Genomic DNA, 10,302 nt, shown 5'->3' on the forward strand with positions numbered 1-10,302 from the left:
TTGTCAAACTATACAGCCATGTGGACCCGCACCCGGGCAAGCTTCCATCTTGGGTGTGGACAATGAAGACAGCAAGTTATGAAATTGCAATATGAAACTTTCTGATGAGTTTTATGAACACTAACGTTCACAGGGTTTAGGCTCTGAACTATTCGCCTTTACCATTACACTTTGTGATAATTTGCCGTTGGCGAAAGTGAAAAAATGATTCATACAATACATTTCACAGATAAGAATATATGTTTTAAATAATAATTAATTGTCTATATCTCTTACTGCATTTATATACGTGTAAACGGTTCTCTTGCTGGCTCATGATCTTGTTTTAAGAATAATTTAACCCTTTGCTTGGTGTTATACCTGTGCCTTAATGTATAATGTTTATAAATCTTATCAACCTATCAGGAGCACCCCAGTAATATTAACGTACAGTATCCTACTGCTGCTATGTCATATCTCACAATGTTCTCCCCTCTGGCTGTCTCAGAACACTGGTTTGCACTGGTCCAACATCAACACAGGCTGCCCCGTTCGAGATCTACCAGCTACACGTCAAAGACTGCAGTCTCAAATTACACATCCATCCCTGTGATGTTCCTCTCTCTTGTTTGCATAATTCTTACTAGGTTCCTATTCCCACAATTGATGAACTAGTTTTACCATTGCTTTACGGCTACAATTATGAACCTCGTGGATGTTCAATCTGAGCACATCCCGAATCGCAGAGGAAAGCCTGGAATGCTGGTTTCAAATTATTCATTGTCGCGATTTGGAACAAATATGAGGAAATAGATTAAACCTATGGAGGAAAAGTTGTCAGACCGATTGGAAGTTATTAAAGAGAACGAAGCTGTTGTTAAATTGTAAAACAAACAACAGGTATGGCAAATTTACAATAACCCCAGTGAACAACATTGACATTTAACAATGAAAAACAACATTAAGGAGTAAAGTTTAGAGGGGAACCAGGAGGGCAAAAGGGGGATGCAAGATTGCTTTGACAGACAAGGCAAAGGAGAATGTAAAGAGATTGTACTGCCTAAATGTCAAAATAGTAACCCGTGGGAGTATATAGGGCCTCTTAAGTATCAACAAGGTCATCGATGTGCAGATCCACCAGAGATGGGTGAGATCATAAATGAATATCTGTCATCAGTAATTACTGTTGAATTGGCATGCATGTCAGGGAACTTGGGGAAATAAGTTGTGAGGTTTTGAGGAGTGTACATATTACAGATAAGTAGGTGCTGGAAATCTTAAAGCGCATCAAGGTAGATAAATCCCCAGACCTGATGTACTGTATCCCATGACGTTCTGGGAGGCGAGGGAGGAAATTGTGGGCCCCGTGGAAATATATTTGAAACATTGAGAGCCACAGGTGAGGTACCTGAATATTAAAGGGAGGCAAATGTTGTACCTTTGTTAAAGGAAGGATGCAGGTTAAAGCCTGATAACTAGAGGTTGGTGTGTCGATCATCTGTACTGGGTAAGTTGCCAGAAGGTATTCTGAGAGATGGGATGTACAGGCATTTAGAGAGGCAAGGACTGATTAGGGACAGTCCGCATGCCTTTATGAGTGGAAATTCATGTTTCAGAAATTTATTTGACCTTTTTGAAGGGGCAACCAAGAACGTAGATGAGGGCAGTGCTGTTGATGATGTCTAAATGGAGTTTAGCAAGGCCTTTGACAAGTTACCTCTTGGTAGGTTGTTGCATGAAGTGAAATCTTGAGGGATTCAGAGAGAGGTAGCCAAATGGATACAAAATTGACTTGATGAAAGAAGACAGAGCGTGGTTGTAGAGGATTGTTTATCAAACTGGAGGCCTGTGACCAGCGATGTGCATCAGGGATCGGTTCTGAGTCCACTGTTATTTGGCATTTATATAAGTGATTTGGATGAGAATTTAGAGGTACAAATAATAAGTTTGCAGATGACACCAAGATTGCTAGCATAGTGGACAGTCAAGAAGGTCATCTAGGATTGCAACAGGATTTGATGAATTGGGCCAGTGGGCTGACGAATGGCAGATGGAGTTTAATTTAGATAAATGCGAGGTGATGCAATTTGGTCGGGGATTGGTGCATTTCGAACCAGGATAGGGCTTCTGAACACCTCCCTGGTGCAAAATTGCACCCGGCGGAATGAGACCTCGGGTGTCCCGCTCTCATCAGGCTCCGGGGCATCGTGGTTAGGGGGTTATGACAGCAGGTGTGTTGTCGTTTTCTCCCGTTGCCTTCCCCACTCCCCATACTGCAATCACCACTGGGCTGGTTTCTCGACCCTTTTAACTGAGACCACCGACAGGGAAGCGTCAGGACGCCGGGGCCGCGCGGTTCAACACTGCCGGACCCCGGGAGTTGACAAGGAGCATTTCCGGGCCTAGCACCTCACACTAAGGTGTCCAACGGCACGGCATTTGATGTTGTATCGCGATGACTTGTGTTTTATTACCCTAGCCAGTGGTCGGGTTCTCAGGTGTGCCGGGTATGAGGGTAGCATCACATCTTTATGCCTTCTGCCTCACGTTGCAGCCACGTCGGCGCTCCTTCCACTTCCCACCAGCAGCCACCGTGGCAGCTGCTGCTTTGGAGAACGGGCAGTACTTGGCCCTCCTTGCAGACATGGCGCAGCACATCATCCTGTTTCCAAAACATGTGGTACGTGATTCCATCATTGGATAATTTGAAAACTCCCGGCTAGTCATTCCTCCTTTGCCAGGCGGAGTAATGCCTGCGGCCTTTTGGAGGAGACATGGCGAATGACGGCCTCCCCAAACCGAGTGGGACTGACACCACCCGGGAACGGAGCTCACCAAGAGGATGACGGTGGGGGAGCAGGAGTCCATTGGTAACAAAGGGTGGAACATTGCATCACATTAAGTGTGGGCGGTGGCCATTAAAGGGGTCATCTCTAAGATGCATCCACCCAACGTTAGCCTTTTCCAGGGCGAGTTGGACCACCAACCAGGTCTTCTGGAAGCAAATAGCCGTCGCGAGCATTCTCGAGATCGCAACAATGGCCAATGGGTCGATACATGCCTCTATCATCATGGTGGAGAGCGTGTAGCTCTTCATTCCAAGGGTGTTTTGTTGTCAATGCAAAGGCCACGCGGTAATGAGAGCAGCTGGGGCTCGGGAAGCCGCTATTGCCGCGTATGTAGCACCGTTGGATCCCACCACCGGCTATACACAGCTCAATTGTTTGTTATTTCGGTATATATCAGTATTAGAGGATGTCATGTTGCAAAGAAAACCCACTCCTTAAGTGGCGGAAGAACCTCAGAGCAAAGCATCAAGAAGAGGCTCAAAGGACTGTTATAGGGAGAGATTGGACAGGTTATAACTTTTGGCTTTGGAGCGTAATAGACTGAGAGGTTATCTTATTGAGGTCTAAAAGCTCGTGCGAGGCATGGTTCGGATGAATGCACTCAGACCTTTTCCCAGGCTTGGGATCTCGAGAACTAGAGGGAAGGGAGTGAAAATCGGGATAATGAGGAAAATGGTAACGAGAAGCAAGTGCCCTGGTCAGGTGGTGAGGAGGGCGTTGGGTGTTGGTCTGGGGGGACGTTAAGTTGTTCCTCCCTCAGCTGGTGGGTGAACCTGGGTGTTCTTCAGTCTTGGAGGCTTAGGCTATGAATCCAATAGCAAAACGTCCCAGCAGATTGACCTTCCACTCACACTTGCAGTTGGTAAATGCAAACACAGCTTTCATTGAGAGAAGCTGGGGCAAGAAGCCCAGGCTCCATCCTTCGCTTCTTCCTCCTGCTCTGAGGCTCATAAGCCTACATGCCTGATGCGCTGCGTGGTCCTCATGTTTCTCTCCCCGTGCAAGCAGTTCTCTGGCAATGAGGCCTTCGAGCTCAAAGACCTCAGGCTTCTATTTACCATGCCACACTCTCATCCACACGCATGTCTCATCTTTCCAGCTCCAAACACAATCAAACTAACGGAGAAAAAGCAGCAGTGCAAGATTCCGTACCAGTCACTCCAGCAGCAAACAGCAGCAACGAACTCCAGCAGAAACCAACTACAGCACAAACAGCTTCAGCATCAAGGAGCTCCAGCAGTAAGCAGCAGCAATCATAGAACATAGAACATAGAACATAGAACATTACAGCGCAGAACAGGCCCTTCGGCCCACGATGTTGCACCGACCAGTTAAAAAAAAAACTGTGACCCTCCAACCTAAACCAATTTCTTTTCGTCCATGAACCTATCTACGGATCTCTTAAACGCCCCCAAACTAGGCGCATTTACAACTGATGCTGGCAGGGCATTCCAATCCCTCACCACCCTCTGGGTAAAGAACCTACCCCTGACATCGGTTCTATAACTACCCCCCCTCAATTTCAAGCCATGCCCCCTCGTGCTGGATTTCTCCATCAGAGGAAAAAGGCTATCACTATCCACCCTATCTAAACCTCTAATCATCTTATATGTTTCAATAAGATCCCCTCTTAGCCGCCGCCTTTCCAGCGAAAACAATCCCAAATCCCTCAGCCTCTCCTCATAGGATCTCCCCTCCATACCAGGCAACATCCTGGTAAACCTCCTCTGCACCCTCTCCAAAGCCTCCACATCCTTCCTGTAATGTGGGGACCAGAACTGCACACAGTACTCCAAGTGCGGCCGCACCAGAGTTGTGTACAGTTGCAACATAACGCTACGACTCCTAAATTCAATCCCCCTACCAATAAACGCCAAGACACCATATGCCTTCTTAACAACCTTATCTACTTGATTCCCAACTTTCAGGGATCTATGCACACATACACCTAGATCCCTCTGCTCCTCCACACTATTCAAAGTCCTCCCGTTAGCCCTATACTCAACACATCTGTTATTCCTACCAAAGTGAATTACCTCACACTTCTCCGCATTAAACTCCATCCGCCACCTCTCGGCCCAACTTTGCAACCTGTCTAAGTCTTCCTGCAAACTACGACACCCTTCCTCACTGTCTACCACACCACCGACTTTGGTGTCATCAGCAAATTTGCTAATCCACCCAACTATACCCTCATCCAGATCATTAATAAATATTACAAACAGCAGTGGCCCCAAAACAGATCCCTGAGGTACACCACTTGTAACCGCACTCCATGATGAATATTTACTATCAACCACCACCCTCTGTTTCCTATCCGCTAGCCAATTCCTGATCCAATTTCCTAGATCACCCCCAATCCCATACATCTGCATTTTCTGCAGAAGCCTACCATGGTGAACCTTAGCAAACGCCTTACTAAAATCCATATGTACCACGTCCACTGCCTTGCCCCCATCCACCTCCTTGGTCACTTTCTCAAAAAACTCAATAAGGTTAGTAAGGCACGACCTACCTGCCACAAAACCATGCTGACTATCACCTATCAATTCATTACTCTCCAAATAACTATAAATCCTATCCCTTATAATTTTTTCCAACATCTTGCCGACAACAGAAGTGAGACTCACCGGCCTATAATTCCCGGGGAAGTCTCTGTTCCCCTTCTTAAACAATGGGACAACATTCGCTAACCTCCAATCTTCTGGTACTATACCAGAGGCCAACGACGACCTGAAGATCAGAGCCAGAGGCTCTGCAATCACTTCTCTTGCCTCCCAGAGAATCCTTGGATAAATCCCATCCGGACCAGGGGATTTATCTATTTTCAGACCCTCCAGAATATCCTGCACATCCTCCTTATCAACTGTAATACTGTCTATTCTACTCCCCTGCAACCCAGTGTCCTCCTCAGCTATATTCATGTCCCCTTGCGTGAACACCGAAGAGAAATATTGGTTCAATGCTTCACCAATCTCCTCCGGTTCCACACATAACTTCCCTCTGCCATCTATAACTGGCCCTAAACTTGCCCTAACCAACCTTCTGTTCTTGACATACCTATAGAACGCCTTAGGATTCTCTTTAACCCTATCCGCCAAAGTCTTCTCATGTCCCTTTTAGCCCTTCTAAGCTCGCTCTTCAACTCCCTCTTAGCCAATCTAAAGCTTTCTAGTGCACTACCCGAGTGCTCACGTCTCATCCGAACATAAGCCTCCTTTTTCTTTTTAACCAACAAAGAAACTTTTTTGGTGCACCACGGTTCCCTAGCCCTACCAATTCCTCCTTGCCTGACAGGGACATACCTATCACAGACTCGCAGTAGCTGCTCCTTGAAAAAACTCCACATGTCAGACGTTCCCAGTCCCTGTAATCTCCTAGTCCAACCTATGTTTCCTAATTCTCTCCTAATAGCCTCATAATTACCCTTCCCCCAGCTAAAACCACTGGCCCGAGGTTCATGCCTATCCCTTTCCATCACTAAGGTGAACGTAACCGAATTGTGGTCACTATCACCAAAATGCACACCAACTTCCAAGTCTAGCACCTGGTCTGGCTCATTTCCCAGCACCAGATCCAATATAGCCTCACCTCTAGTTGGCCTGTCTACATACTGAGTCAAAAAACCTTCCTGCACGCTTTGAACAAAAACTGACCCCTCTAACGAGCTAGAGCTATAACAATTCCAGTCAATATTAGTCAAGTTAAAATCCCCCATAACAATTGCCCTATTACTTTCACTCCTAAGCAGGATTGACTCCGCAATCCTTTCCTCAACCTCTCTAGAACTTTTAGGAGGTCTATAAAAGACTCCCAACAGGGTGACCTCTCCTCTCCTATTTCTAATCTCCGCCCATACTACCTCAACAGATAAGTCCTCATCAAACCTCCTCTCTGACACTGTGATACAATCTCTGACCAATAATGCTACCCCTCCCCCTCTTCTACCTCCTTCCCTACTTCGACTAAAACATTTGAACCCCGGGACCTGCAGCATCCATTCCTGCCCCTGCTCTATCCATGTCTCTGAAATAGCCACAACATCGAAGTCCCAGGTACTGATCCACGCTGCAAGTTCACCCACTTTATTGCGAATACTCCTGGCATTGAAGTATACACATTTCAAACCCTGCTCCACCCCACCTCTGCAATGCCGTGCATTGCAGTCCCCATCCATGCATCCCTCACTTTCAGCCCCACTACTCAGGATCCCTCCCCCCCCCCCCGAATCAGTTTAAACCTCCCTGCATGGCCTTAGCAAATTTACCCCCCAGGATATTGGTCCCCTTCTGATTAAGGTGTAGACCATCCTTCTCATAGAGGTCACACCTTCCCCAGTACGAGCCCCAATTGCTTAAGTACCTGAACCCCTCCCTCCTGCACCATCCCCTCAGCCATGAATTCAAACCTTCCCTCTCCCTATTCCTCTCTAAACTATCCCGTGGTACAGGCAAGAGTCCAGAGATAACCACTCTGTCAGTCTTGGCCTTTAGTTTCCACCCCAACTCCATAAATCCCTGCCTAATATCCCCTTCCCCTATCCTCCCTATGTCGTGTGTCCCCACATGTACAATAACTTGTGGTTTATGTCCCTCCCCCCTAAGAGTCCTGAATACCCTGTCAGACACATCCCGGACCCCAGCCCCTGGTAGGCAACACACCAACCCTGAGTCCCTACCTTTAGTTCCGACCCTCCTATCTGTCCCCTTAATTGTGGAGTCCCCAATCACAAGGCCCAGTCTTTTACAGCCCCTAACCACCTGAGCTTTCTCACTCGGCTCACCCCCAGAGATCTGCTCTCTATGCTCAGTTGATTCCTCCTCAACTGTAGCCTCCAGCACCGAAAACCTATTATGGAGGGGAACCGCCCCAGGGGATTGTCTTCCCGATTGCTTCTTACCCCTCCTCCTGGCATTGACCCAAGCCTCATTTCTAGGAGTTACTATTTCTCTATAACTCCTATCAACTTCCACCTCCGCCTCCCGAATTATGCGGAGTTCCTCTAACTCCCCCTCCATCTCCTTTACACGCTCCTCCAGAAGCTGCAATCTAATGCACTTCTTACAACTAAAATCTCCTGAAACACTACTGGATTTCCTCACCACATACATCCCACAGGAGATGCAGCATACTGCCTGAACTGCCATCCCTGAAGCCATTACCAGCAAGAAAAAAAGAAAACAAAAAACTTCCCCACACTTATAATTAGGTTAGAGGAGGATGGAAGGGTGGGATCCTCTATCAGTGTAGAGGATCGGGTATCTCCTCTGCACCAATTTATAGGGCTAGGGGCCCGAGAGAAAAAAAAACTACAGCTACCGGCAGGCTTCGCGATGCGGCCTTCCGGTTTCCGTTAATTACAAAAAACCTCCCGAAAATTAGACAAAAAAAAAACCCAGAATTTACTCACAGTCCGCGCTCTCTCTCTCACCGCTCATGTTCAGCAGAAAACAGCAGCGATTGGTCGAGCGGGAAACATCAGAAACATGCTCCAGCAGCAAACAGCGACAATGAACTCGCACCACAAACAGTTCCACCAGCAAACATTCCCCGCAGTAAACAACAGCACAAAACTCCAGCAGCATCGCAGACACAAGCTCCAGGATCAACCATTTCCAGCAACAAACAGCAGTAAACAGTTCCAGAATCAGACAGCAGCAACCAGCTCCAGCAGCACAGAGCAGCAACCAGCTCCAGCAGCAACCATGTTCAGCAGAAATCAGAAGCGATTTGCGCAGCGGGAAACATCAGAAACATGCTCCAGAAGGAAACAGCAGCAACGAACTCGCGCCCCAAACAATTCCAGCAGCAAACATCTCAAGGAGGAAACAACAGCACAAAGCTGAAGCAGAAATCAGGAGACACAAAATCCGGAATCAACCATTTCCAGCAACAAACAGCAATAAGCAGCTCCAGAAGCATTCATCAGCAATCCCACAAGAGATGGGTGAGATCCTAAATGAATATTTCTCATCAGTACTTACTTTTGCGAGAAGCATGGATGTTAGGGAACTTGGGGAATTAAATATTGATGTCTTGAGGAGTGTATATATTTCAGAGAAGGAGGTGCTGGAAGTCTTAAAGTGCAGCAATGTAGGTAAATCTGCGGGACTGATGAGCTATATCCCAGGACGTTGTGGGAGGCAAGAGAGAAAATTGCTGGTCCCCTAGCTGAGATATTTGAATCATCGATACTCACGGGTGAAGTGCCTCAAGATTGGAGAGTGGCAAATGTTGTGCCTTTGTTCAAAACTCGCGGCAGGGAAAAGCCTGGGAACTACAGGCCAGTGAGCCTCACATCTGTGGTGGTAAGTTGTTGGAAGGTATTTTGAGACACAGGATCTACAGGCATTTAGAGATGCAAGGACTGATTAGGGACAGTCAGCATGGCTTTGTGAGTGGAAAACAGAGTTTTTTGAAGGGGTAACCAAGAAGGTAGATGAGGGCAGTGCAGTTGATGTTGACTACATGGACTTTAGCAATGTCTTTGATAAGGTATCGCATGGTAGGTTGTTGCATAAAGTTAAACCTTACGGGATCCAGGGTGAGGTATCTAAATGGATACAAAATCGGCTTCTTGACAGAAGCCAGAGAGTCTTTGTGGAGTGTTGTTTTTCAAACTGGAGGCCTGTGACCAGTGGTGTGCCTCAGGGATCAGTGCAGGGCCCACTGTTATTTGTCATTTATATTAATAATTTGGATGAGAATATAGGGGGCATGGTTAGTAAGTTTGCAGATTACACCAAGATTGGTGGCATAGTGGACAGTTAAGAAAGTTTTCACCAATTGCAACGGGATCGTGATCAATTGGGCAAGTGGGCTAACGAATGGCAGATGGAGTTTAATTTAGACAATTGCGAGGTGATGCATTTTGGTAGATTGAACCAGGGCAGGACTTACTCAGTTAATGGTAGGGCGTTGGGGAGAGTTACAGAACAAAGAGATCTAGAGGTACATGTTCATAGCTCCTTGAAAGTAGAAACACAGTGGACAGAGTGGTGAAGAAGGCATTTGGCATTCTTGCTTTCATCGGTCAGAACATTGAATAGAGGAGTTGGGACGTCTTGTTAAAGTTGTACAAGGCATTGGTACGGCCACATTTGGATTAGTGTGTGCAATTCTGGACACCTTATTATAGAAAGGATATTATTAAACTAGAAAGAGTGCAGAAAAGATTTACTGGATGCTACCAGGACTTGATGGATTGAATTATAAGGAGAGGCTGTATAGATTTTTTCTCTGGAGCGTAGGAGGCTGAGGGGTGACCTTAGAGAGGTCTATAAAATAACGAGGAGCATAGACAAGGTAGATAGTCAATACCTTTTCCCAAAGTTAGGGGAGTCTAAAACTAGAGGGCATAGGTTTAAGGTGAGAGGGGAGAGATACAAAAGTGTCCAGAGGGGCAATTTTTTCACACAGAGGGTGCCAACTTTCTGGAACAAGCTGCCAGAGGTAGTAGTAGAGGCGGGTACAA

This window comes from Mustelus asterias (genome assembly GCF_964213995.1).
Source record: "Mustelus asterias chromosome 26 unlocalized genomic scaffold, sMusAst1.hap1.1 SUPER_26_unloc_20, whole genome shotgun sequence".
Lineage (NCBI taxonomy): Eukaryota > Metazoa > Chordata > Chondrichthyes > Carcharhiniformes > Triakidae > Mustelus > Mustelus asterias.